Source organism: Anabrus simplex, chromosome 1 (assembly GCF_040414725.1).
Source record: "Anabrus simplex isolate iqAnaSimp1 chromosome 1, ASM4041472v1, whole genome shotgun sequence".
Taxonomy (NCBI): Eukaryota; Metazoa; Arthropoda; class Insecta; order Orthoptera; family Tettigoniidae; genus Anabrus; species Anabrus simplex.
Window position 1 is genome coordinate 1,766,016,915 of NC_090265.1, and position 27,096 is coordinate 1,766,044,010.

Below are 27,096 nucleotides of genomic sequence, written 5' to 3' on the forward strand. Positions count from 1 at the left end.
TTTTTAACCGTTTTTTATTGCCAACATGTTATTTTACAATACAGATAATGCAAATACCAATATACTTCAAAATGAGAAGATTCGGAAACAACAAAGACATGCAGTCTGTGATTCAAAGACTATGTGTGGTAATACTGATAACGGACACAATACACTGTACAATAATTGGGATAAATGAGCAAAAGTTTACATCAAATACACACGCTCTGTACACTAATGACAAAATACCAAATAACCAGTCGTCACATCAGTAGGAGCTAAAAGAATTAATGACTAACACAACCTAAATAACATAGAGACTCGTTTACAACTGTTGAGGTCGCTTATTAAATGACACTCCTTGTGACAGAGATGAGAAAGTTTCTAGTAGGAACTATTAACACAAGTGCGTTGTTAGATGACTGCTACAAGTTTATTGATATACTCCCCAATATATAGCTTCTTCTGGGGGATGCGAGGACGGTGTGTACACTGACACTGATGTCTGCAAATAACTCTTGTTGGGTGTATGGTCTCTTGGCTTGTAACACACAATGTACATAACCGCCTAATAGGAGCACTACAGTACTATTTAGCTGAGCTGGTCTCAAGCTAAAGGTAGGTCGAATAGTCCACTCAGAGGCAATATAGATCTTGGGCTGATTTATAACATAATTAAGTTTCATTTTGAAGTCCCTCCACACCTGTTGTGTGACGTCACATTGCGTCAGTCTATGCTGAATTGTATCCCTAGGAGCCCGGCAAAACCCACAGGCGTCGTTTTCTTGCATATGGATGCGATGGAGTTTGTTATTTGTAGGAATGATACCATGAATTACCTTATACCAAGTATCACGTATTGTTTGAGGGAGAATGCGATTTGAGATGTTCCTCCAGATTCTAGACCAGTTTATTAACAGCGCTGTCCGAACTATTGTCGGGGCTTGATACTGCTGTGTAAGTATATACTTATAAAGTTTCTTCGTTGTTACGTCTGGAGAGAAGAGGAGATCATGTGGAACGTAGCTCATCTCACAGCGCATATATCGTGCATGTGGCGCGTGGTAGTGGATATCATAAAATGCTGGCGGGTTCTTAATCTCTTCAGGGTTATACAATTCCATTAAGAAGTCATTGGAGCGATGGTTTCCTGCTTGCATGCATCATTCTGAGATTCCGTAACAAGAAGAGCACTTTCCTTTTAAGCTGTGCATCAATAAGACCAAGACCTCCTTCCGATGTAGCTAACATAAGTGGAGATCTTGCGATGCGGAAAAGTGATCCTTACCAGAGATACCAGCCTACTGCTGAAGCTATACGGACACCAACTACTCTTGGCATTGGTAAAATTTGGCCTAAATACCATATTTTGCTTAGACAGTATATATTGACATATTGCACCCGTTGTTGTAACACCATGAATTTATATTTAACTTGTTGCAGGATACTTTTCACAGATGCAAGTGCAAGGGACCAATTTTTCTGAATCATCTGATGGATGCTATTGTAGAACAGGATACCGAGTATCTTAATCTCATCAGTGATCTTGACCCCTGAGGGAACATTTTCGGAGGCCCTGCTTCGATGCCCTATTCGCATAGTTTTAGTTTTTTGGAAGTTGAGCTGTGCAGGGGAATATTGTCCATAAGTGTCTAGCTCGGTGAAAAGACGCTGGTAGTATCGCGATCCATAATGAGTGTGACATCGTCAGCGTAGGCAAAGATGTCAATCATACTGGGGGGGGGGAAGGTGCGTGATACATTGGTAATAAAGGGTTCCAAGGAGAGCACAAAAAGCATCATTGATAAGGGACAACCTTGCCGTACCCCTCGTTTAATTTTGATAGGGTTGGAAATATAACCGTTCACAGTAATTTTAGAAGAGCCGCCATTCAGTATCTTACCTATCAGAGCTGTAAAAGGCATAGTGAATCCTAATGCTTTGACACTTCGATCAGATAACCATGGTTGACTCTATCAAATGCGTGGTCGAAGTCCAAGGAGATCAGCTGTCTCCGTTTATTCTCTACAAGTGACCTACTAATCATATCGCGAATTGCACAGACAGTGTTCAAAATGCTTCTACCCTGAACAGCTCCTGATTGTTGGCTGGATGTTACATCTGCTAAGAAATTATTGATCCGTTGTTTCAAACATCGAGTGAGTAACTTGTAATCAAAGTTGAGGAGTGTGATAGGTCTGAAGTCGGCTGTTGTCGTTGGTTTTCCTTACTTTGGGATTTGACCTTCCTTCAACTTTTCGATATTGCTTCCAGGTTGCAGGGCGGTGTTGAGTATCAGCACAATTTCGTCTTTCATGATCGGCCAGAGCTGTACATAGAATTCCTTCCCCAGACCAACTATTCCTGGTGATTTATGTGACGCACTCTGCTTGATTGCTCGATATATTTCGTCTTCCGTTAACTCAGCCAGCAGACTGTCTTGGTCACGGTGCTGAAGCCTTCCACGTATTCCATCGAGGAACGTGTGTCGGTGATCAATAAGTGTTACTTCGCCTCCTCCATACAAGTCTTGAAAGAAGTTTTCAAGTAGTTCTTGTATCCGTGGGTGGTCTTGAACAATTTGTCCGTCCTGGGTAGTAAGCTGATGGATATATTTCTGTCGACCCCTGCCACATTCTCGAAGGAAGTGATATATGGAAGGAGCCTCGTCGCTGTTTGTCTCGAGCGCGGATTTTCAAACCTTCTTGGTGTCTTCTGTGCAGTGTTAAAAGCTGAGCTCGTAGCTGCTTGATTCGCTGGTACGTTTTCGGGTTGGTAGGATCTTCAGTATAGAACTGACGTAAACCTCTGTAATAAAAGTCCGTAGTCTGGTTTGAGCAACCGGCGACGTTGGGAACTGTATGCCTTCAATAATCCTATTGTTCGCTGTTTGGCATGTAACAACCACCAATCTAATATATCTTGATATCTGTGTATAAACTTGAGCAGTAATCAGATACTAGACAAGTTAAACGTTCACCCGTTATCTAGTCGCAGGAAAGTAGCCGACCTTAGATTCCTATATAACGCTGTTAACGGTTTATTTCGTTCTCCTGAACTTGCATCCTTCTTTTCCATACATGTTCCAACTCGCAAAACCAGGATTACTCCGCCCCTTCATATTCCGTATTCCCGCCTCTCTCTCGTTCAAAGAAGTTTATTTATCCGCATACCAACCCTCCTTAACTCTTTATCTTCAGACAGGAACTTGGACGTTTTTTCTTCGTATGCCTCCTTTCATCGATTCTTCCTTAACTTAACCTAGTTCATTTTCTTCATATTCCTTTTTTCTCTTCTCATTGCTGTCCTCTCTTTTGTACATAATATAATATTAATTTTTTACTGTGCTATACCATTACTTAAGTGTTATGTCTGTATTTATCTTACTGTGCCTAGCTATAAGTTCTTCTCTTCGTTTTACGTTCAACAATTTTTCTCGTTTCTTTAGCCTTTATTTTTTGTTTTTGTTATGTTGTGTCTCTAATTATGTTAGTTTTTAATTTTTTCCTCTATATTTATCGTTAGATGTTTTTTCGTCATTATTCTTCCACTTTTCTTTATGATTGCCTTGTGCTACTCTATTGTAAATATGTATTTCATTACGGAACTCTGTAATTCGGCTTCTCGCTGTTTTGGTTTCCCAAATAAATAAATAAATAAATAAATAAATAAATAAATAAATAAATAAATAAATAAATAAATAAATAAATATGCCGTTTCCATCTGGCCCATTCAGTGGAGAATTTGTCTTGTAACTCCTCTTCCCGCAAAATATTGCAGTTTCATTTCCATGTACCTCTTCCACGGGCCGGTCCCATAGCCGGATGTCGTATCTTACAAATATAAGCACTGTGATTCGAAAATTCCACCGGGCATAACTCAACTTCGCGTAGCTCTCCTTGTAAAGTGGGACTTATGTAAATTCGGTCCAAGCGGGATGCTCCCGTGTGGTAAAAATATTTATATCCAGGGCTGTGAGGTTGCTTCAGTTCCCACGTGTCTTTCAAGTGTAAACCTTGTATCAGCGCAGCTAAGGCAGGGCAGCCCTGTTTGGCCTTTAGGCGAAATTACGGCATTAAAATCGCCTCCGAGGATCATATTACCGTTGTGATGTTGAAGAAGGGGTAAGATTTCTGTCGTAAAAAAGATCCGTCTTTCGAGTCTGGCGTTCGAGCCCGATGGTGCATAAATATTCACTGTCAGTAGACCGTTAATACGAATACTAATACCGCGGGAGTTGAGAAGCAAAATGGTATCTGTTTATTGAATGTTGTCTTTGATGTAAATGGCAGTACCTCGTTTGTATTCATTAATATTTCGCATTTTCTCATAGCCAGGTATTGATTGCAAATCCTCCGTACCTGCTTCTTGAAGAAGAGCAATATCAACGTCCTGTTCACGCAGAAGTTGCCGTAACAAGAGCTGCTTACTGGGAGCCTGGATACAGTTTATGTTAAGAGATAGTATCGTGTAAGTCAGCAGCATGATCCTTAGAGTGACCATTCAGTGATCCGGTAAGCTAGCGCAGTGCGTCCGGGCTGCTGTGACGTAAATACGAGCAGTTTACCCTAACAAGCATACTTCAGAGCGAGGCAACAGAGCGAACACACTTTGCAGGGAAGAGAGGGGACATTGACGTTATTCATTAAGAAAAAAGTAATATCATTACATAATGTAACAATGATTTTGCACAGTGTTCACAGAAGTTCTGAAAATAATATTTACAATGCAAGAGGCGCCCGGTGATAACAGCTAGCCTCTAAATGGGGAGAGGGAGTTTCATCGAGAGTGAGGACGTAAATATTTACTGTCCAAGAATTTTTTTTTTTTTGCTAGTTGCTTTACGGTGCACCGACACAGATAGGTCTTATGGCGACGATGGGACAGGAAAGGTCTAGGAGTTGGAAGGAAGCGGCCGTGGCCTTAATTAAAACGGAAAACCATCTTCAGGGCTGCCGACAGTGGGGTTCGAACCTACTATCTCCCGAATACTGGATACTGGCCGCACTTAAGCGACTGCAGCTATTGAGCTCGGTCTGTCCAAGATTAAAAGTACAACAAGAATATAATTGTATCTACCAGATAAATGTACAGTATGTCTTCAAATAAAACAACCTACTGATTTTATTCCCGGTAAGCATGATTGGTCCGCCTGTGTGGTATAGTCGTTAGTGTGATTAGTTGCCACCCCCAGAGGCCTAGGTTCGATTCCCGGCTCTACCACGAAATTTGAAAAGTAATAATAATAATGCTATTTGTTTTACGTCCCACTAACTACTTTTTAAGGTCTTCGGAGACGCCGAGGTGCCGGAATTTAGTCCCGCAGGAGTTCTTTTACGTGCCAGTAAATCTACCGACACGGGGCTGTCGTATTTGAGCACCTTCAAATACCACCGGACTGAGCCAGGATCGAACCTGCCAAGTTGGGGTTAGAAGGCCAGCGCCTTAACCGTCTGAGCCACTCAGCCCGGCAAAATTTGAAAAGTGGTACGAGAGCCGGAACGGGGTCCATTCAGCCTCGGGAGGTCAAATGAGTACAGAAGGGTTCGATTCCCACCTCAGTCATCCTGGAATTGGTTTTCCGTGGTTCCCACTTCTCATCCAGGCAAATGCTGGGATGGTACCTAACTGAAGGCCACGGCCGCTTCCTTTCCTCTTCCTTGTCTATCCCTTCCAATCTTCACATCACCTTGCAAGGCCCCTGTTCAGCATAGCAGGTGAGGCCGCCTGGGCGTTGTACTCGTAATCCGCCCCAGTTGTATCCCCCGACCCAGAGTCTGAAGCTCCAGGACACTGCCCTTGAGGCGGTAGAGGAGGGAACCAGTCCGAGGGAAAAACCGACCCTGGAGGGTAAACGGATATAGAAGAAGAAGAAGAAGAAGAAGTATGATTGGATTTTTGGTGAGTTTATCAGATAATCTGAACCCAACCAACCACAAGCCACAGCTATCCACCTTAACTCCATATTATATCAGAAATGTTTCTAAAGCATCTCTTAAAACATAATAGTGAAAAATTATAATTCATTACGTATATTTTTACTGTATCCGGTCAAAATACATAAACTGCTATGAATATAAATAACATATTTCTTACAAAGTAAATTGAAAAAGATGTGGACTTCTGCCATCTTTCCTTCATTATTTTCTGCCTCCATTTCAAACTCGGTATCGCAACAGTGATCCAGAGTGGCTGGAAGGACTTCACCCAACCTCCATGGCCTGCGACGTAACCACCTCACCGTGGCTGAATAGCACAAGCTCATCGCCTGCCTGTGTCCCCTTACAGTGCTGGGCGCCAGCGGGACGAAATGCTCAACGTAAGCACCTCTGGTGTACACTGTGTTGCCTGCACTGGAGGCGATTGTCCAAGATTATACTGACTGCAGTACACGACTGTATGACGTGTCGCCTACACTATAGGCACCAGTACACGAACTTATTGACTGTAGTAGTATACCGGGTGAGACGTTTTATGCTGTTAGGCATCCCACCGAACGTCGCTGGTGTCGTTATTGTCTATTCCCCTTTGCCGTATACCCAGCAACAATCGCCTTTAATCACTCACTGCACCATTACTTTTGCAAAACATGTACCGTTTGCGACAGGCATTTACACAATGCATCAGTCATACGGTTATGTAAAAGTACGTGCCAGCTATGAGCTTTCAGTAGGGTATGAAATGAAAGTTAAAAGTGATGACATACTGATAGAAAACGTCTGTGCATTTGTACAGCGGAAGTAGTAGTTCATCTAGTAGGCTTTCTGTATACCTGCTCGCTGGTGTCACCGTGGTGTCTTAGGTTAAGTGTGATGCTGTTAAAACAGCTGCGTTTGGTAGTGGGTTCAAATCCCACTTGAGCTTGTAAACTTTATTCTCATTTTGTACTTAGCGAATAATCCACAGAGCCAATGTATCGGAATGCGATCACGCCGTGGGTTATTTAAATAATTAACTTATTTATTTATTTATTTATTTATTTATTTATTTTGTAGTGGTGGTGGTGATTATTGTTTTAAGAGGAAGTACAACTAGGCAACCATCCTCTCTATAACACTAATCAGAGAGAAAAATGGAAGGGGTCCGACACTTTGAAAAATGAAGATATCGGCCAAAGGAAGGCAAGGGCCACGAAGGGCGTGAAAATGAAAGACTCCCTAGCCCTCGCAAACCTAATAGCGTCGGGGTCGGAAAAGAACAAGAGTTGACCAAGAGAGGTCGGATAGGATAGATGAAAGTGAGGAGCCTGACACAAGTAAGTGGAAGCAATGCCAGGACTCAGCTGAGGGCCCCGTGGTCGCCAACCCACGCTCCAAAGTTCAGAGCCCCTGGGGCCTTATTTATTTTGTCACTGTTCTAGGCCATTAGGGCTGCTTATGTGGATGTTTTGCAAACAGGTCTGGATGAGGATAAAATGGTTGGGGGTTTGAATCCGCTTTATCGAGCAACAGTCTGTTAGTGTAGTAAGTGTTCGAATAGATGGCCTTCTGCAGCAATACACGTTTCAGCACGCCGTTGAACTCGTTCGGGCTCTTTTTAGTATCGTAGGTGTTACGGATTCACAGGCTTCCGTAATAAAGTTTCGAAGGCTTTCAGGAATTTCTGGCTGCTGAGCGTACACTACATCCTTAAAATAGCCCCATAGGAAGAAGTCCAGTGGCGTCAAATCTGGCGATCTAACAGGGCAGGTGACAGATCCTCTCCTTCCTATTGAACCCGAGTGACTTAGGCCCAAAGTCAATCATGATTTGATTGATAAAATAATATATGGTACATTTATTGAAATACAGAAGTGTAGTTGAAAACATTTCACATATGTAATGTCGAAATAGGAGCGAAGGAAGGACGACAGGCTGGAGCCTGACGGATTAGCTCGACACACCAACATTTAGCTACTTCACAGCAGGGGATCTCATTAGTTGGCGAACAAGGAAATACAAGTCTACAAATAAGTCTTGGTCAGAAAGAGAAAGGAGATAGGTGATACAAAGGAAGCTCGCTACGTGAGTAATGCACTGGGATATTTTGGCAGGGCGGAAATTCCGTGACGTCATGGAAAGCTACAGCGGCTGCGAGGACATTCGCTAGCCTAGGTTCGGGCAGGTGGAGATTTAAATCACGTGACCGCTTGCCGGCCAATCGTAAAAATTTGATGGAAGACTCAGGGATACCATCTTAAGGAATGATGGATGAGATATTCTCGTAACTTCAAAAGTAATTAGTAATAAATTATTGTGAGTACACGGATTGATGTAATGAATTTATTAGATGTCATGCATGGAAAAATAATCAATAATTATTGGCAAATTAAATAAATTGAAGGCTGGATTTCTTGGAAACCAGACAGCTTGAATCTCATTGGCTGGACGAAGACCACGTTGTAAGGGACACTTCCGAAGGCGCGAAATGTGAGGAGCTAAATCCACCCGTATCTCCTAAATCTGTGATCACCAGGAGTTAATATTTAATCCAGCAAATATGCTAGCGGAGTGGATTAATTTGATGTAAATTTTAACGTCCAATTCAGAGTGCAAGTACCGATATTAAAAATCCACCCCCTCCCTCAGGGGTATGACGTCAATGAATCCGCGGGAGAAAGCTTCATCCATATATACGGGACAAGGGATCATCGCCAACACACTTGAAATGAATCTCTGGAGCTGAACAGTCGGTCGCAGCTAACTTAGAATTTTACGGGCGTACAGTAACTCAACATTTAATGGCGCGAGCATCCGCCAGTTTATAAAATGTGATCGCGCTCAAGCGACATGAACTGGAAATAGTTAACGTAGGACAGTGTTTGTCAGTTATAAATATCAGTGAAGTAAATTAATTGCACTGTAAGAGAGTAATATAAATTGCACCGCAATAAGTACGTAAATAACATACTGTGTGACGAACAGTACTTTAAGGGAATAATAGCCTGTACTTTGCAATATCGAACCGCTATCATGAACACTTCAAGAGTGCCGTATGAAACGGGCGTATCGCGTCAGACGACATAAATCGCGACGGGCGTAAAAGTTGACACCTCGTCGTACGTGTCCAGGTCCATTGTGCGGTAATTGGACGAAGATTAAAATAGTGTAAATATTAAATTTTTGGGTCTAGGATATTAATTTGTTGTATAAAAGTTAAAGTGTTCAGTGTTAACGTTGTCAATGGTGAAGTTTTGTGATAATTAAGGTATTAGTGTAAAATGGTAATGTGCCAGGAAATCTTTTGTGGAACTACGCCATCAAGAATGTAGGAGTAAAATGCAGAGAGGGGCCGAAAGGAGCCTCTCATCTGCAAAGCTGTAATGGAATACCGAGAAACTAAGATGAGTACATAATGTAAAATATATTTGGGAAATGTTATCGTGATTGGGAAAAATGGGAATAATTTGATTAGACTTGGTTACCTTCTGTAACAAGATGAGTCGCTTAACGACCCCATCCTAAACTTGTAGCACGGACAGTAGTAAATATAACAATGTAAATAATCGGGTCTTTTATGTATTCAGTTTGTTGGAGATGTAAATTTGTATATATAGTGTAGTACGTTAAGTCATGCATGCATTCATATTTCTTTGTAGTCAATAATTTTCTTTCATTTGATTTTGGTTATGATAGTTAAACAAGACCCGATATGTGTTTTTCTGTTTTGTCATTTTAACGAGCTATGTAATGACACTGAAGGAAAATCCATCTTCGCCATACCAGTTGTGTTTTGTTTTGTTAGTATGTTCATATTTTCAAAGTGAAGTTGTTAAATTTGGGAGAAGCGATAATAATAATAAAATTTCCAAGTAAATCATATCTGGATTGATTAGTGCCAAAATAAATAGGAATTGTAAAAGGGGTTATGCGTTAAACATATTAAGAGTGGACTACCGTGTAACAGGCGAAAATTATTTTTTTAAATTAATAATAATAATAAATAAAAATAAAACTACTTTTTTAAGAAGAATTTTTTTTATAAATTTGGATAAAATAATAATTCATGAGATATCGGAAATTTAGTGAGCCGTGCGTAATAATAAATTCAAGTGATCAGGTGTTGAGTTTATCAGGAATCATTTAATGACGGGATGTCGGTTTTAATTCGGAATTAAAGTGTGTGGTAATTTAACTTGATCAATTAATAATATTGAAATGTAGATCGGTGCTAATAATCCGTACATGTTAATGAACGTGTGGTTTAAATTACGGTCCAATATATTTTTACGTATAAATGTCGTGTCTTAAAGTTGCAATTTATTAGCCGGAACACGTAGGACTAATATTACGAAACCATGATTGTCAAATTTTGGTAAATATAATTTCAAGATGTTACGATTATTTGTGGAGAATGAAATAAGGCGTAGATCAAAATGAGATAGAAAAATGTTAAAGAATCTGCAGTCAGATAGTAAAAGGTCGTACGATGTCAAAAGTGGAATAAATAAGTCAGTTGATAATTCTGTGAGAAATAAATGAATCAAGGAATATTGAGATAGAAAGGGAAATAAATTCCGTACAAGAAACACTTAGGATATTGAAATGAGTGTAAAATGTACGGGCAGTGTCACAGAGAAATACTGAGTTACGTAGCGGGTAGAATTCTAACCCGTGACAGCATGTACGAAATAAATAGACTGCACAGCTATTCGTCGAGATACTACGGATCTAAGGATAATGAGAGTTCAGATTCCACATAAATGATCGTATATTATAATCATTGTAATGACGAGCGATGACAATCATGATGTCGTGATAATAATAATAATAAATATTGCAGATAAAGGATTGGACCGCTTTAATTAATTGAGCGTTGATAAAGATGTTAAACGGGAATCTAAATGATAATATGCAACCGATAATAATAATAACAATGTAAGGACGATGTTAAATCATCGCGGTCAGATTAATAATAATTGTCATAATAATAACAGTAATGATGCCGTTGGTTGATCAGTGAAATAATTATAATTGCGACCGATATCTTAATATATTTTGACGGAAGTGACCGGTTCATTAATAATAATAACCTCTTGAGTGACGTGAATAATAATAATAATATCTGGAGTCACTTATTCATTAATAATAATAATAATAATAATAATAATAATAATAATAACCACAAGAGGGATATACTAATAATAATAACAATAATAACCATTTGTGTTTGCGTCCCGCATAATAATGACGATATTAATCAAACGTGACAGTGCCAGGAACCGTTGAGTAATAATAATAATAATAATAATAATAATAATAATAATAATTTCGAGGATGATAAGTTCATGGATAAATGAATATTTCTGACGATAGTTAATTGGTGACAACATCCCTCTATTCGTACGTTGAATAATACGAATGATAAATATTAATCATTTTGTTGCCTCGTTATCGTACGGTTTCCGTACGGGACGATGTTACAGTAATACCTGGTGTGTTTGTTTACTTCGCCCGCGATGCGAGGGGGGTCATTGCCACGGTATTTCCCACCGCTTCTCGTTATCTCATCTGTGGCAGTAGTCTACTGAGGCTACTTTGTAACATTTCAGATCATGTGTAAATAAAATGTAAATGCAAATTTTTCGTAATTCACGAGAAACATTACCCAGTCCGAGTACCGGTCTCGGAAAAATATATATAGCCGGAGTACATCATCTTAGTTAAATCGAGAAGCCGACCGTAACATGGGTTATGCTCGGGCTCCCGGTAGAAGGAAGCTATATCCTTGAACAACGGTTCGATTCAAATGGAATCGATCCGTAAATTATACCTCAAAATGTCATTTTATTTCAGAAGCAACCCAGCACGATATTGATACCACTTGCGGTATAGCAAGTGATTTGTTTATGTAACATGTGTGGAAAATTTAAATATCGTTGCCAAATGTATCAAAGTTTCGTACGTCGGATGGCGTAATAAACTGCTCTTTCTGGCAATTATTTCAAAGGAAACCATTCTCATAATCTTTTTATTGTAGTTAGATGATGCAAGTTAACAGTCACTTCCTAGTCCTATCATGGAGTCCTTAAATTCAAGTTTACAATCGAGCCTTCCCAAATTTTAATTTTAAATTGCTCCGTTCATTCCCGTGTTCTATTTGATGCCGCTATATTTATATTTGATGACTTAAATAATGAACCGACATCCCTGAGATAAATGCTAGTCTGGGACTCGGGAGGTGGACGGGTGCACTATCCATCGACCGGCATGTGTAACATTCAGGTAGTTACAAACATCAGCTCCGTCGTGCTGATACCACATGGTTACATGCTCACCCAGGGGCACATCCTCTACCAGCAATGGTATTTGGCCTTGAAGAAACTGTTGGTACCGGGCTCCTGTCAAATAATCCTCAAAGTAATATGGTCCAATTAGGTAATCACCCAGTATACCACACCACACATTTACTCTCCATAGTGCCTGAAATGCTGCCTGCCTTACCTAGTGGGGACTTTCAACACTCCAGTAGTCCATATTATGACGATTCACAGAGCCACTATTACGAAATCGTGCCTTGTCCAATAATAAAATGTGGGATACAAACGCTGGATCATTTGCCAGTTGCGTCAGTACCACGCACAGAAATCAACACAAGTCTCGAAATCTCGCCCGTGGAGTTCATGATGTAGTTGCAGGCGATACGGACGAAAAAATTGGAATGCAATAGCCTTACAACAGACGACTGGCTGATGTTGGCCTGTTGTACTCGTGTGAGGATTCTCCCGGCAAGTGTCCATCAGAGTAGTTTCACCGGACGTAACTGGTTCCTCTCTCACAGGACCTATTCGGGAAAGTGACGAAGTTATACTCAAACGTCGCTCCACCCTCCTAAACGTATTTGCGTTCGGATGTTGTCTGTGTGGAAATATTTCCAGGTACAGGCGTTGTGCTTCTTGTGTGTTCTGTCTTGCTTTACCGTAGATGAGGAGCATGTCAACATAATCATCTCTTTCTGCCTATGTGGTTTTTCCCTGACCCTTCAATACCATACTTCAACACCATATACCTAACACAATCTCGCCTGGTAACGTGTCTGACATGGAAACAGGCAGATACTCCTTGTATCACTTCCCACTCTACCCAGCTATCTCTTTTCTTCTTAGAAATTAATAGCATGTCGGAGGCCATGTAGATTGGGTCGATAGTCACGGCGGGGGAGCGGGCTACGGGGGCCCCCCGTAAAAAATGTTGAATACATAGCGAATAAATGAGCAGGACTGCTAGGCTCCACCAAGTGTCAGGCCACTACACATTCAGCATGCATGCTATTGGTCGAATGTGGTACGAATGGCTTCTTATTTGATCCTCAAAGTTTAAAATGTGCATAAAAGTATTTATCGCTCGTGGGATTAGAACCCACCTACCAACGCAACATGTCTGTGGTTAGTCCACTACACCACGGTGACCGTTGGCGCCAGTTTTTCATAAAGCTTACTTCGTGTAAAACTACGTCCCGCTTCACAAACACACACATGTTTTCTATCAGTACGCCATAGCTTTTAGCGATAATTTCATAAACAATCAAAAGCTTATAATTGGCACGTACATTTTACATAACCGTATAAAAATTTGATGTATTGTGAAAATACCTGTCGCACACATGTTTTTGCAAAAATCGTGAAGTGATGACGCTGCAAGTGCTTTAAAGGCGACCGTAGCTTGGTATATGGCAAAGTAAAATCGAACATGACTCCACTGAGGTTCGTTGGGATGCCTAAATGCAGAAACGTCAGGCATGGCTGACTCAGCCGGTATACAATTTTGTTCTGAAAACGTAGGGAAATACATTACATTAAAAAAGAAAATTAAATTTTGATCCCTTCAAACTTCCTGGTTCATTTAAAGTGTTTTGCCTCTAAAACTACGAAATATTCTATGTGGCAAAGTTCTGGTTATACATTCAAGAGGTAAACTTAGAAATATTGGGAAATGTATTCAGTATCGTGTAACTACAAATACATGAAGAAAACAACAGAGATGTGGTTGCAGGTATAAGAGATGTACAGAGACAGATTAAAGAAGAACATTATGTCCCTTTAGTTTTTTCATTTTCCATCAGAACAAGGTTTGATAGAATCGAACTCCAATACCGTGTTCTCACGAAGACTGCTGACGAGGCTTGTCAGCTCAGAGGCTAGCATTACGACCCAAGAGCTGGAGAGGTGCCAGCAAAGAAAGCTCCTCTACACTGTAATTACCGTAAACTTGTCTAGACGCACCAAACATTGTACGATGTAGGAAAGACTCGAAGAAATGCACAATATCAAGGCAGCACTGAAAGTATGTCGCATTTTGAGAATTTTTTATCAAAATAATATTTATACGTCGCCTCTGTGGTGTAGTGGTTAGTGTGATTAGCTGCCAGCCCCGGAGGCCCGGGTTCGATTCCCGGCTCTGCCACGAAATTTAAAAAGTGGTATGAGGGCTGGAACGGGGTCCACTCAGCCTCGGGAGGTCAACTGAGTAGAAGTGGGTTCGATTCCCACCTCAGCCATCCTGGAAGTGGTTTTCCGTGGTTTCCCACTTCTCCTCCAGGCGAATGCCGGGATGGTACCTAACTTAAGGCCACGGTCGCTTCCTTCCTCTTCCTTGTCTATCCCTTCCAATCTTCCCATCCCTCCACAAGGCCGCTGTTCAGCATAGCAGGTGAGGCCGCCTGGGCGAGGTACTGGTCATACTCCCCAGTTGTATCCCCCGACCAAGAGTCTGAAGCTCCAGGACACTGCCCTTGAGGCGGTAGAGGTAGGATCCCTCGCTAAGTCCGAGGGAAAAACCGAACCTGGAAGGTAAACAGATGATGATGATGATGATGATGATGAATATTTATACACGGGAACGACCCTCACCTATGCTGTACTTATTCAGCTAGAATCTATACAGGCTGGCAAGAAACAGCGTGAACTGGGCACATGAGCGTTAGTGTGTTGGTCATACTGATAAATATTTGGTAACAATAATTAGATATCTCGCGGCGTTGTCATTTTATCAGCTGCTGAAGTTAGCCAATCAGATCGCTTCACGGGCGACGGCTCTGCGAGGCGCTGTTGCTAAATTTACACGTGGCTTATGACAGGCTTTAGAGCGCCAAAAGATGAAATAAACTTCTCCAGGGGAGGAACTTAAACAAGGACCTCCCTGATGATAGGCTCGGTCCACAGCAAGCACGCTACGGTACCACGTGCAGATTTAGCCAGACCGCCTCGTAAAGCGATGTGACTGGTTAACTGCAGATCATGTTATTCTGTTTTTTTTGCTAGAGGCTTTACGTCGCACCGACACAGATAGGTCTTATGGCGACGATGGGATAGGAAAGGCCTAGGAGTTGGAGGGAAGCGGCCGTGGCCTTAATTAAGGTACAGCCCCAGCATTTGCCTGGTGAAAATGGGAAACCACGGAAAACCACTTTCAGGGCTGCCGATAGTGGGATTCGAACCTACTATCTCCCGGATGCAAGCTCACAGTCGCGCACCTCTACGCGCACGGCCAACTCGCCCGGTATGTTATTCTGTATAGAGTAATAAATAACTTTCAAGATTGTGAGCAAGTGCAAAATGACCTCGATAATGTTGTGAGATGTACAGTAGCCAATGGTATGATGATAATGATCATCATAATCATCATCTGTTTACCCTCCAGGTTCGGTTTTTCCCTCGGACTTAGCGAGGGATAACACCTCTACCGCCTCAAGGGCAGTGTCCTGGAGCTTCAGACTCTTGGTCGGGGATACAACTGGGGAGGATGACCAGTACCTCGCCCAGGCGGCCTCACCTGCTATGCTGAACAGCGGCCTTGTGGAGGGATGGGAAGATTGGAAGGGTTAGACAAGGAGGAGGGAAGGAAGCGGCCGTGGCCTGAAGTTATGTACCATCCCGGCATTCGCCTGGAGGAGAAGTGGGAAACCACGGAAAACCACTTCCAGGATGGCTGAGGTGGGAATCGAACCCACCTCTACTCAGTTGACCTCCCGAGGCCGAGTGGACCCGGTTCCAGCCCTCGTACCACTTTTCAAATTGCGTGGCAGAGCCGGGAGTCGAACCCGGACATCCGGGGGTGGCAGCTAATCACGCTAGCCACTACACCACAGAGGCGGACTTTATGATGATAAACGTGGTTAAAAGTCAGGTTGTGAGTTTCACAAATAGGAAAAGTCCTCTCAGTTTTCGAAACCGACTTTCAACCTATTAGGTCGTGTTACGTACATTTAGTACGTGTTGAAGGGATGTTAAGTACAGAACAAAAATGGCCAACCAGACACCAGTGGTTGGTGTTTAGGGATTGTAGTAAGGATGTAAAGGAGAGAGCATACACGTTTCTGGTAAGACCCCAACTAGAGTATGGTTCCACCATATGGGATCCTCACCAGGATTACTTGATACAAGAACTAGAAATATCCGAAGAAAATCAGTTTGATTTGTTCTGGGTGATTTCCGACAAAAGAGCAGAGTTACAGGAATCTTTCAAAGAAACGCCAGCCTCCTTTTCTTCATGGTCTCTGAGATTATTTCCACCTTCTGGTAAACTTCCTTGTCGCTCCGAAATTTCCACCCGGTTTCAGTCCGGACAGCCCCCATAATTTTTCTGAGGTTTCTTCTTTTCAGGACCTATAGCTTCTCCAGCTTGTAGTTCATGGACAGGAATTCACTGGCATACAAGCATTCTGTTTTGACCACGGTGTTGTAATGTTTTATTTTGGAATTCCAGGATAAGCACTTCTTATTGTAGATGTTTTTTGTCAAGCCGTATGTTCTCTACATTTTTGAGATCCGATCTTCCACTGCAGCTTTTTCTAGTCCATTCTTCTGTATCGTCTCACCAAGGTACTTGAAGTTCTTGATCCTTTCTATGCATCCTATCACTATTATTATTATTATTATTATTATTATTATTATTATTATTATTATTATTATTATTGTTATTCTGCTTTCCCCTACTATCTCATATTTACCCAATGTTCCCCCATTCTTCTTCGGTTAGCATCCCTCCGTTTTTCGGTCCACTTCTTACCGGTTTTCATTTTGCGTTTTGGCTGAAAATTCTGTACTTCCCCAAGTTTCTTCTTCAAAGAGTCACGTTCCAAGATATCCTCAAGTCCGCAAAGTAGGCACAGATTCGACTGGACAATCTTCCGGAGCCCGTTCGTATCAAGTGGCCATAGAAAAAGATTCGCCTTTTGCGTATGGTGTCCATCATCTTCTCCACGTGTAGATACAGTTCATACTTCTGTACTCTCCTTGTTCTTTCACCGGACCCAAAATCTTTCTTAAATCCTTCCTCTCTTTGGCTTCCAGTCGTTCTGGCAGGCCTTTCTTAATCATCGCAAGGCATTCTGATGCATAAAGCGCCTCCGGTCGAATAATGACACAGGAGTGGCTGAGTTTGGCCTCGAAGGACACTGATCGTTTATTGTAGGTGTCTTTGGTTAAATGATAAGCCATTTCCATTTTGTTGATCCTTGACACGAAAGCTCCCTTTTCACGAATTTTGGGCTTTGTGCACTCACCCAGGTATTCGAATTTCTCTGCCATCTTTATTTTTCTTCCTTTCACATTAAGTTATCTGGGTGCTGACGTGATGTTCGTTATGAACGGTGTTTTCCATACGAAATCTGAAGCCCTGCCTTTGCTGCTTGCAATGGCAGTTGACTGATTTGTTGTGTGGCCGTTTCAGGAGAATTATAGAGAATTAGAAGGTCATCTGCGAAGGCTAAACAGTCGATTGTCAGGTCCTTGTTCTTACAACCCAGTCTGACCTTATTTCTCTACACCTTCCTTACATAATTCTTTACGCCACTCGCGAATAATTTTCTCGAGAATACTGTTTAATAGCAGAGGTGAGAGCCCATCTACCTGCCTTACCCCTATCCGTATTTCGAAGGACTTAGAAATCTCTCTCCTGAATTTTACTTTGGAGGTCTTGTCCATTCTTATTATTATTATTATTATTATTATTATTATTATTATTATTATTATTATTATTATTATTATTATTATTATTATTATTATTATTATTATTATTATTACTATTATTATTGAATTCCTAATATGCGTTCGTGTAATAAGATATGAATTTCTTTTTCACTGCCACCGGTATCATTTTTATTCAATTAATGTTAATAAATACAATATAACATAACCTCTGCAAATGATGTTATGACAGTAATTATTGCAAAAAAAATCATGTTGAAGATAACCTCATTAATATTTTCCCCATGTAAATTTCTCTTCTTTCTTTTTAGAATGCATCCCACTGCGAGTCCAAGAAACACAACAGCTTTTTGCCTTTCCTCCACGTTAAAACAAAATGCTTTCAAAACTCGCCAAATCATTTCAAACATTGTCAAATCTTTTCAAACCTTGTCAAATCTTAGCAATGTAGAACAATCTTTGACAGGATTTGGCAACTTTTCTTGTGAAGTATTGAATTGAAAGAAAACATTAATGGTGTACAACACGTAGTATAGCTTATACCCTGTGTATCCGGGCCTTCTGCCCCAGTAGCTTTTATAGCAAGACATGTCACGAAATTGCTCGAGAGGGTTCAGCATTCCATTACATTTTGTTTTCTGGTTTTTCTATTCTTCCTTTTGTCATTTGTGCATTTTTCGGCCGTGCAGTATGAGTTTCTGCTCCTGTTTATTTTCTGGATATTTCTAATCCACGGGTTGTGTGCTGCTACTCTCTGAATAAAGGGCAACGAATGTCACGTGGTGCAAACGTTGTCAAGTTTTAAGTGTAAAAAGAGATATCCTGATGTGGATTGTTGGCCCGTTCAGCCATTCAAAGTTGAAGTTCAGGGTTCGAGACCCCTCTGAAAAGTAACTATTTTAATTTCAGGCTTCGATTCCCCTCTGATGGGTAACACTAAATAAATAAATAAATAAATAAATAAATAAATAAATAAATAAATAAATAAATAAATAAATAAATAAATAAATAAATAAATAAATAAATATTTTATTCAATCACCACTGATCTGCATTTAGGTCTGTTGCACAGGTAGCAGATTCCCTATCTCTGTTTATTCCTGGCCTTTTCTTTGAACATTTTCCTTGGTAATTCATTCCAAGCCCTAATTCCCCTTTCTATAAATGAATATTTGTCCCAATTTGTCCGCTTCAATTCCAAATTGTCCGACTCGATGGCTGAATGGTCAGCGTACTGACCTTCGGTTCAGAGGGTCCCGGGTTCGATTCCCGGCCGGGTCGGGGATTTTAACCTTCATTGGTTAATTCCAATGGCCCGGGGGCTGGGTGTTTGTGATGTCCCCAACATCCCTGCAAGACACACACACCACACATAACACTATTCTCCACCACAATAACACGCAGTTACCTACACATGGCAGATGCCGCCCACCCTCATCGGAGGGTCTGCCTTACAAGGGCTGCACTCGGCTAGAAATAGCCACACGAAATTTTTATAATTCCAAATTTATCTTCATACTGTGATCTTTCCTACTTTTAAAAACACCACTCTAATTTATTCATCTACTTATGTCATTCCACGCCATCTGTCCACTGACAGCTCGGAACATGCTACTTAGTCGAGCAGCCCGTCTCCTTTCTCCCAAGTCTTCCCAGCCCAAACATTGCAACATTTTCGTAACGCTGCTATTGTGTCTAAGTCACCCAGAACAAATGGAGCTGCTTTTCTTTGGATTTTCTCCAGTTCCTGAATCAAGTAATCCTGGAGGGTCCCATACACTGGAACCATACTCTAGTAGGGGTCTTACCAGAGACTAATATGTCCTCTCTTCTCCCTCTCTTTGTTCAGCTGCCTGGGTCTGCCAGTTCCTCCCTTCTCCTACCATTATTGACCTAATAATAATAATAATAATAATAATAATAATAATAATAATAATAATAATAATAATAATAATAATAATAATTTTTCATGGCAAGTGGGTCCACCTAAAAAACCGGTACGATTTGAATTCGAACTCTGAGAGACTGAGATATGAGCGGCTCAGTTAAATATGGAATACTGCATGTTCAAGAAACGATCCAACAAATTCTGTCTTAGGATTCAGTGTTTATTATTCCCTCTTCGGTATTTCCTAAATATTTCAAAAGTTAATAATTAATAATAATTTCGTGTGGCTATTTCTAGCCGAGTGCAGCCCTTGTAAGGCAGACCCTCCGATGAGGGTGGGCGGCATCTGCCATGTGTAGGTAACTGCGTGTTATTGTGGTGGAGGATAGTGTTATGTGTGGTGTGTGAGTTGCAGGGATGTTGGGGACATCACAAACACCCAGTCCCCGAGCCACTGGAATTAACCAATGAAGGTTAAAATCCCCGACTCGGCCGGGAATCGAACCCGGGACCCTCTGAACCGAAGGCCAGTACGCTGACCATTCAGCCAACGAGTCGGACATTTCAAAAGTTGTTGGTTATGCTATCCACACTATTTTATTTCTCATGGTGGGCATGGTTCGACGGGGGGAAAACCATAAATTCAAATGACAGAATGTCATAGATTTACTGCAACAAAACCGCAGTATTACTGCACATCGCGTGAATATATCGAATACGTATCTTAATTCTATTCGATATAATATACGAGGGAAGCAATGTTGCGGTCTCAATCTACAACAGATAGCAGATTTAACTGTCACCTACAATACCATTCGTTCCATGTACTTGATTAAAACAATTTAACCTTCTTAAGCCCAGAAAATGTTTACCAAATCTTACAAAATGAGAATTTCTGGACCTTATAGGGCTCTATTCTTCATGAAAATTGAGGAAGAAAAATCTCGTCCTCTTCATTTGGCTAATACCGTACAGAGCCCTGATGGCCTTTCAATGTATTCATCGTTTTTGCCACTGTATCGCGGTTTACAAAGAAGTTTTGCTTAAATGGACGAAATATTTCCATAATTATGGTATATTTTACAAAATGTTCACACATAGATATAATAATATTGATCCTGTCCATTCTATTTATTTATTTCTGAAGTCACTGGATGCACCGTTATTTACAGCCACAAGTGAGATCACAAAACTTACACACCATCACACTCTTCTTGAGACTGAGATAAGGACGAAAGCCACATTTTCCTATGTTGTTATTTGAGTCATCAGTCCATACACTGGTTTGATGCAGTCCGCCATGTCATCCTATCCTGTGCTAACCCTTTAATTACAATATAACTGCTGCATCGTACATATGTTCTAATCCTGGATGTCTTAAGGTGTGTCCTATAATTCTACCCTTCTTCTCGTCAAATTTACCCAAATCGATCTCCTCTCACCAATTCGATTCAGTATCTCTTCATTCGTGATTCGATCTATCCATCTCACCTTCAGCATTCTTCTGTAACACCACATTTCAAAAGCTTCTATTCTCTTTCTTTCTGGGATAGTTAACGTCCATGTTTCACTTCCATACAATGCCACGCTCCACACGAAAGTCTTCAAAAACATCTTTCTAATTCCTATATCAATGTTTGAAGTAAGCAAATTTCTTTTCTTAAGAAAGCACTTCCTTGCTTCTGCTAGTCTGCATTTTATGTCGTCCTTACTTCTGCCATCGTTAGTTATTTTACTACCCAAGTAACAATATTCATCTACTTCCTTTAACACTTCATTTCCTGATCTAATATGTCCTGCATCACCTGGCTTTGTTCGACTATACTCCATTACTTTTGTTTTGGACTTATCTATTTTCATCTTGTACTAACCCAAGACTCCATCCACACCATTCAGCAATTTATCCTCTTCTTCTGCAGTCTCAGATAAAATACCATCGGTAAAACTCGGGGTTTTGTTTTTCTCTCTCTGGATACTGACTCCCTTTCCAATCTCCTCCTCTGTTTCCATTACTATCTGTTCTTTCTATATCAACACTGAAAAAGGAGGGCTTACAGACTGCAGCCTTGCCTCACTCCTTTCTGGATCGCTGCTTCTTTTTTCAAATCCATCGATTCTTACCACTGTGGACTGATTTTCTTGTATTCTTTCTCGGTATCTAATCCCGATAACCTTCAGATTCTCAAATAGCTTGGTCCAATCAACATTATCCGTTCTAGATCTACGAATGCTATGATCGTAGGCTGTCCATCTTAATTCGATCCTCTAAGATCAGACGTAAATTCAGGATTGCCGCACGTGTTCCTACATTTCTTCTGAGGTCAAATTGATCGTCTCCCAACTCAGCTTCAGTTCCATTCTTCCGTAAAAAGTACGTGTTGATACGTTTTGCTATTGCCACAGGCAAATACAAAATCCTCCATCCAAGCCAGATAGGAACAGGCTATTTGTTCTCTTAATAACAGATTATAGAAAACAGTTCCCTGGCTTCACGTCGTCAATGACAGTTTAGGAACGTAGATCCGAGAAGGTTGTTTGGAGTCTTGACGAGAGGCCGCTGAGATACCATCCGGGTCACAAATCACGACCTCAGCTCACCATCAGGCACACGTTCGTTCGTTCGTTCTGAAGAAACACTGACGTGACGTAACAGGGCCATTTATTATTCGGGTCAATTTGGTTGTCTGCGGATCAAATTGCGCGTGACGGGAAACCAGATTATGCTAATGAAGTCGGTACGCGCACAGCTTGGACTCTTGTAATTAGTACTCCTTCCTTAAATTACAACACAATAAGGCTTCATTTTCTTTAGTGGAATTCTGAAGTACACGTGTTGGACACCATCCGTGGAATGGACATCAGTCACAGGGATTTATCGCAGTATCATGCTGAAAGTCTTCGTGGACCTCCTGACTAAAGCAAGTCTGGAAGTCAATAGGTCGAAGGTTAATTTCACATTCAGTGTTCATATCCCACATTCAAGGCCTCTCCATCTGAGTTCAGTTGACTACAGAGAACGGCAGGTTCCTTGGCTGAATTGTCAGCGTATTGGATTTCTGTTCACAGGACCGCGGGATCGATTCCCAGGCAGGGTCGATGAATTAAAATGAATACTCGAGGACTCGGTATTTGCGTTCGTCTGAATTAGGGGGCCGATTTCTTGAAATATGCATTTATGATGGTGGTGGTGATTATTGTTTTAAGAGGAAGTACAACTAGGCAACCATCCTCTATATAACACTAATCAGAGAGAAGTAATGGAAGGGGTCCGACACTTCGAAAAATGAAGGTATCGGCCAAATGAAGACAAGGGCCACGAAGGGCGTGAAAATGAAAGACTCCCTAGCCCTCGCAAACCTAATAGCGTCGGGGTCGGAAAAGAACAAGAGTTGACCAAGGGAGGTCGGATAGGATATGTGAAAGTGAGGAGCCTGTCACAAGTAAGTGGAAGTAATGCCAGGACTCAGCTGAGGGCCCCCTGGTCGCCAACCCACGTTCCAAAGTTCAGAGTCCCTGAGGCCCTTTTAGTCGCCTCTTACGACAGGCAGGGGATACCGTGGGTGTTATTCTACCGCCCCCACCCACAGGGGGTTATGCATTTATGATCCGCCTCCATAGCGTAAAGGATAGTGTTATTAGCTGCCATCCTCGGGGGCTCGGGTTCGATTCCAGGTACTGCCAGAAATTTCAAGTTGACAGGAGGGCTGGTATGTAGTTGAAAAGGCACATGCAACTCACCTCCATAGGGGGTGCGCCTGAAAAGAGCTGCACAACCTCGGGATGAAAACACGAGTTTCTTCTTCTTCTTCTTCTTCTTCTTCTTCTTCTTCTTCTTCTTCGACTTTATCTCTTTACCTTCCAGGGTCGGCTTTTCCCTCGGACTCAGTGAGGGATCCCACCTCTACTGCCTCAAGGGCAGTGACACGAGTTTACTTACCTAAAAATCACACAAATATGACCTATAAAATTCAAAATATGACTTAATGAATAGTATCTACATCTCACAATCAAAACAAAATATTTTGTCCACCTAATAGATAATTTATTTTTACTTTGGCAACTTAAAAAAATCATTAACAGTAAATGTTTCGACATCATCAGGTGTATATACTAAATCTTAGGTGTAAATAAGATAAAAGTAAGCACATTATATTGTACCTTTCCAAGGCATCAGTACATGAACCAGTTACCATTGTTCATAAATATGACGTTAGAATGGTGCACCATCGGTGAGCCTCGAACTCAGCCCGGTTTGTCGAAGCCTCACCCTCCCCTACTAGAATAATTCGCTAGCCGAGTCGATATCTCATTTTCGGGTTTGTGGAATGTCCGATGGGGCGGTAAGTTCTTTAGTAATAGTCTCTATAGTAGGGGGAAAAGTTAATTATGAGAGGAATACCATTTCATTACTAATGAGAAGAGAGACAATATCTTGTATAACAAATTTTTACTTATACTAGTGAAACACATTATTTACATGGGTATGCCATACAAACACCTTACGTACAGTAATTTGGGTAATCTTGACGTTTAAATGTTCGGTAGTCCTTTTCTACACTTCATCATACGTTCATTTATTCAACTTAAGAGGCGTTCCCTCTCGAACTATTACACTATCTCAGACTTAGAGAGGCGTTTTCTCTCTAATTATTTCACTTTACACTTACACTAATCACTTTACACACAAATCTATTCAACATAGGCATACCCTGCTGTAATTCTGTTTGTTTGTCGAGAATTAATATATTCAAATTATATCAGGTTGTGATATAGGCCTACGAACACATATGAACTGAAATGTACGATGGTTGCTTGTGTGTACACTCCCAAGCCTTTGAAAGTCGTGTTACAACACTTCCCTATGTTAATCATTGCCGAATAGGCAATATAATAAACACGCTCATTTCATTAGGATTTTTATCAATACACATGACACGACAGTATTCACACAACGTTGCTATCTATGGACAAGCATTTAGCGACTTCAATACCAAAACATTATAAACATAGCATTATAACACTTCCTGCAAGAAAAGGGGCAAGAACAAATACATTTCACATACACACAATGAATCACAGGTGGCCTTAGTCACCTGCCGCTTGTGACAGTAAGCTTTACTGTCTCCTGCAATGAAGTCAGGACCTTCTGAGACAGGGTATATCTGACCTGGAATTCCCTACACGCTGTGAATAATTAAAGAAATAAATTGGAGGGGTCCTTCATTTAATGCTCATCTGGAATCACCGCGACGTTGATAATACTTAAATCAATGCACGTAATCGTTGCACCGAGAGGCACGAAATAGCTACTTGTATCTGTTTACTTTCAGTGTATAAAACACTTTCCTTCGTCCCTACAGCCAGGCTCGTTAATCTATTCAGCTGATGGCCTTCTAAGACCCATTTCTAAAGGGCGGCCACTGGGCCGCCTTCATACAATGACTTCGAGGTAAACGACCTTGCTTTCTTTTTCTCGAGCCACAATGGCCTCACATTCAATATCGGCTATGTCCGGCCGTAATTAACATATTCACAACACGAGATCCATTTCGTGTACATTACTAAAGAGTTCCAAGGGAATTTCACATTTTCATTTCACACTATATATTATGGCTACAGCCTGTTCACCCATCTCATTTCTCCTCTCGGTACACTGACTACGATGCAGATTTATTGATGATCTCCTGCCACCAGGGTCCAAATTAACTTGCGCATTCGCGAACTAATTAATTAACGATGTAATATACCCACTGTCTCGATGCCTTGTTCCAGGTGCCTTAGTTACTAATTAGGAGGGATCTCTACCAGGTGAAGCGCACCAAAAAAAATGAATTACTGAAAAATCTTGATGACTCGTATATGCTATGGGAAGACGATAACTGGAGTCATTTTTACAGAATATTTAAGCCTTCTCTACTTGACAGCGCTTCACACTTAATTAAGCCAAGGTCCTTATAATTACGTCATGCATTATCGAACCCTTGTACAAGGATGGAAGTAAAATATGGTCGTCCCAAAACCATGATGAAAGTATTCTATAAAAGACTCAAATAAAAATGAAATTATAATTATTATCCCTCTGAAATGGCGTGCTTGCAGTCTACGTTACATCTAAGTGAAAAATCTACATATTTACAATGGGACACGACCTTCAAAGATATAAATACTTGGAAATGTACTCAGCCTTCTGGATACCACGTTCACAGCTTTACAGGAGGGCACACCATGGGCTTAAGCGGCTTTCATCACGTCAGCGGCGATGTGAAGACCTTTGATGACCTCCCGGCAAATCACGAACATGACGGCTTGATCTGGTATGACGTTCTCGACGTTCTCTGCTACACCAGGCGAAGACAGCTAGGCGTCTGGTTCTCTCTAATATACAGGCAAAATTCTGGCATTCAGCTGGACGTCGGCGTTCACTCCGGCGTTCTCGTAGACATGTAAATGAGGGGAAATTATCTCAAGTGAATGCGTTAGTTTATTACACACCACGATTTAAATATATGGTTGGATATACTCATTAGCACGAGCATTCCAACACAGTGTCGGTACTGTCCCAGAAGCCCGACATTAATCCCTTCTCATTTATCTATTCTTCTTGTAGGCAGCTATTATAGGCCCAGAAATTTCACTAGTTTCCCTAGAAACGACAGTGGTTAGGCCGCTAATGTATTAGCATTCTCGTATTCATGATACTAGTACAGGCCTGTTCTAATGCACTTAGCCGTGAGTCGAGCTCTCAACTGCACTACGGATTACTTTAACGTGGCACTGTCCTCAATTAGGTCGACAGTGAGCCGTTCACTGATTTTCTTGGTAATTCATATTTATATCAAGCACGTTCGCTCCACACACTTCGCTAAGTACGTCCCTATATATGTTAACTGAGCCGTATTAACTTAGACACATAGGAGGCTCGATGTACGACCTTTTCTACACACGGACATCGGTTATTGCGGTTTCGTACCGTTCCTATTTTATTAATTTGCGGCACACTGTATACGCTAACATCTCACTCAGAGGGTGATTATTTCCACATATATTCACAGACTTTAATGAATCACTGCATTACACTGCTCAAATTACAAGATTATTTCTTCACAAACGACTCACACACAAACCACGACGAAATACTTCCGTACTGGCGTTACACTGAAAATGCACTGGGTGGTGACTGTTCTTCAGCTCGTTCCTATATAGGCGAGCTGTCGGGATGCTGAGAGAGGGGGGAAAATGCAACCCTTTCTCACACGATGGTCCGTTAATACGCAACGTAGCGTGACGAACATGATATCAAATTGTAGCTCTGGTATTCCCATTTC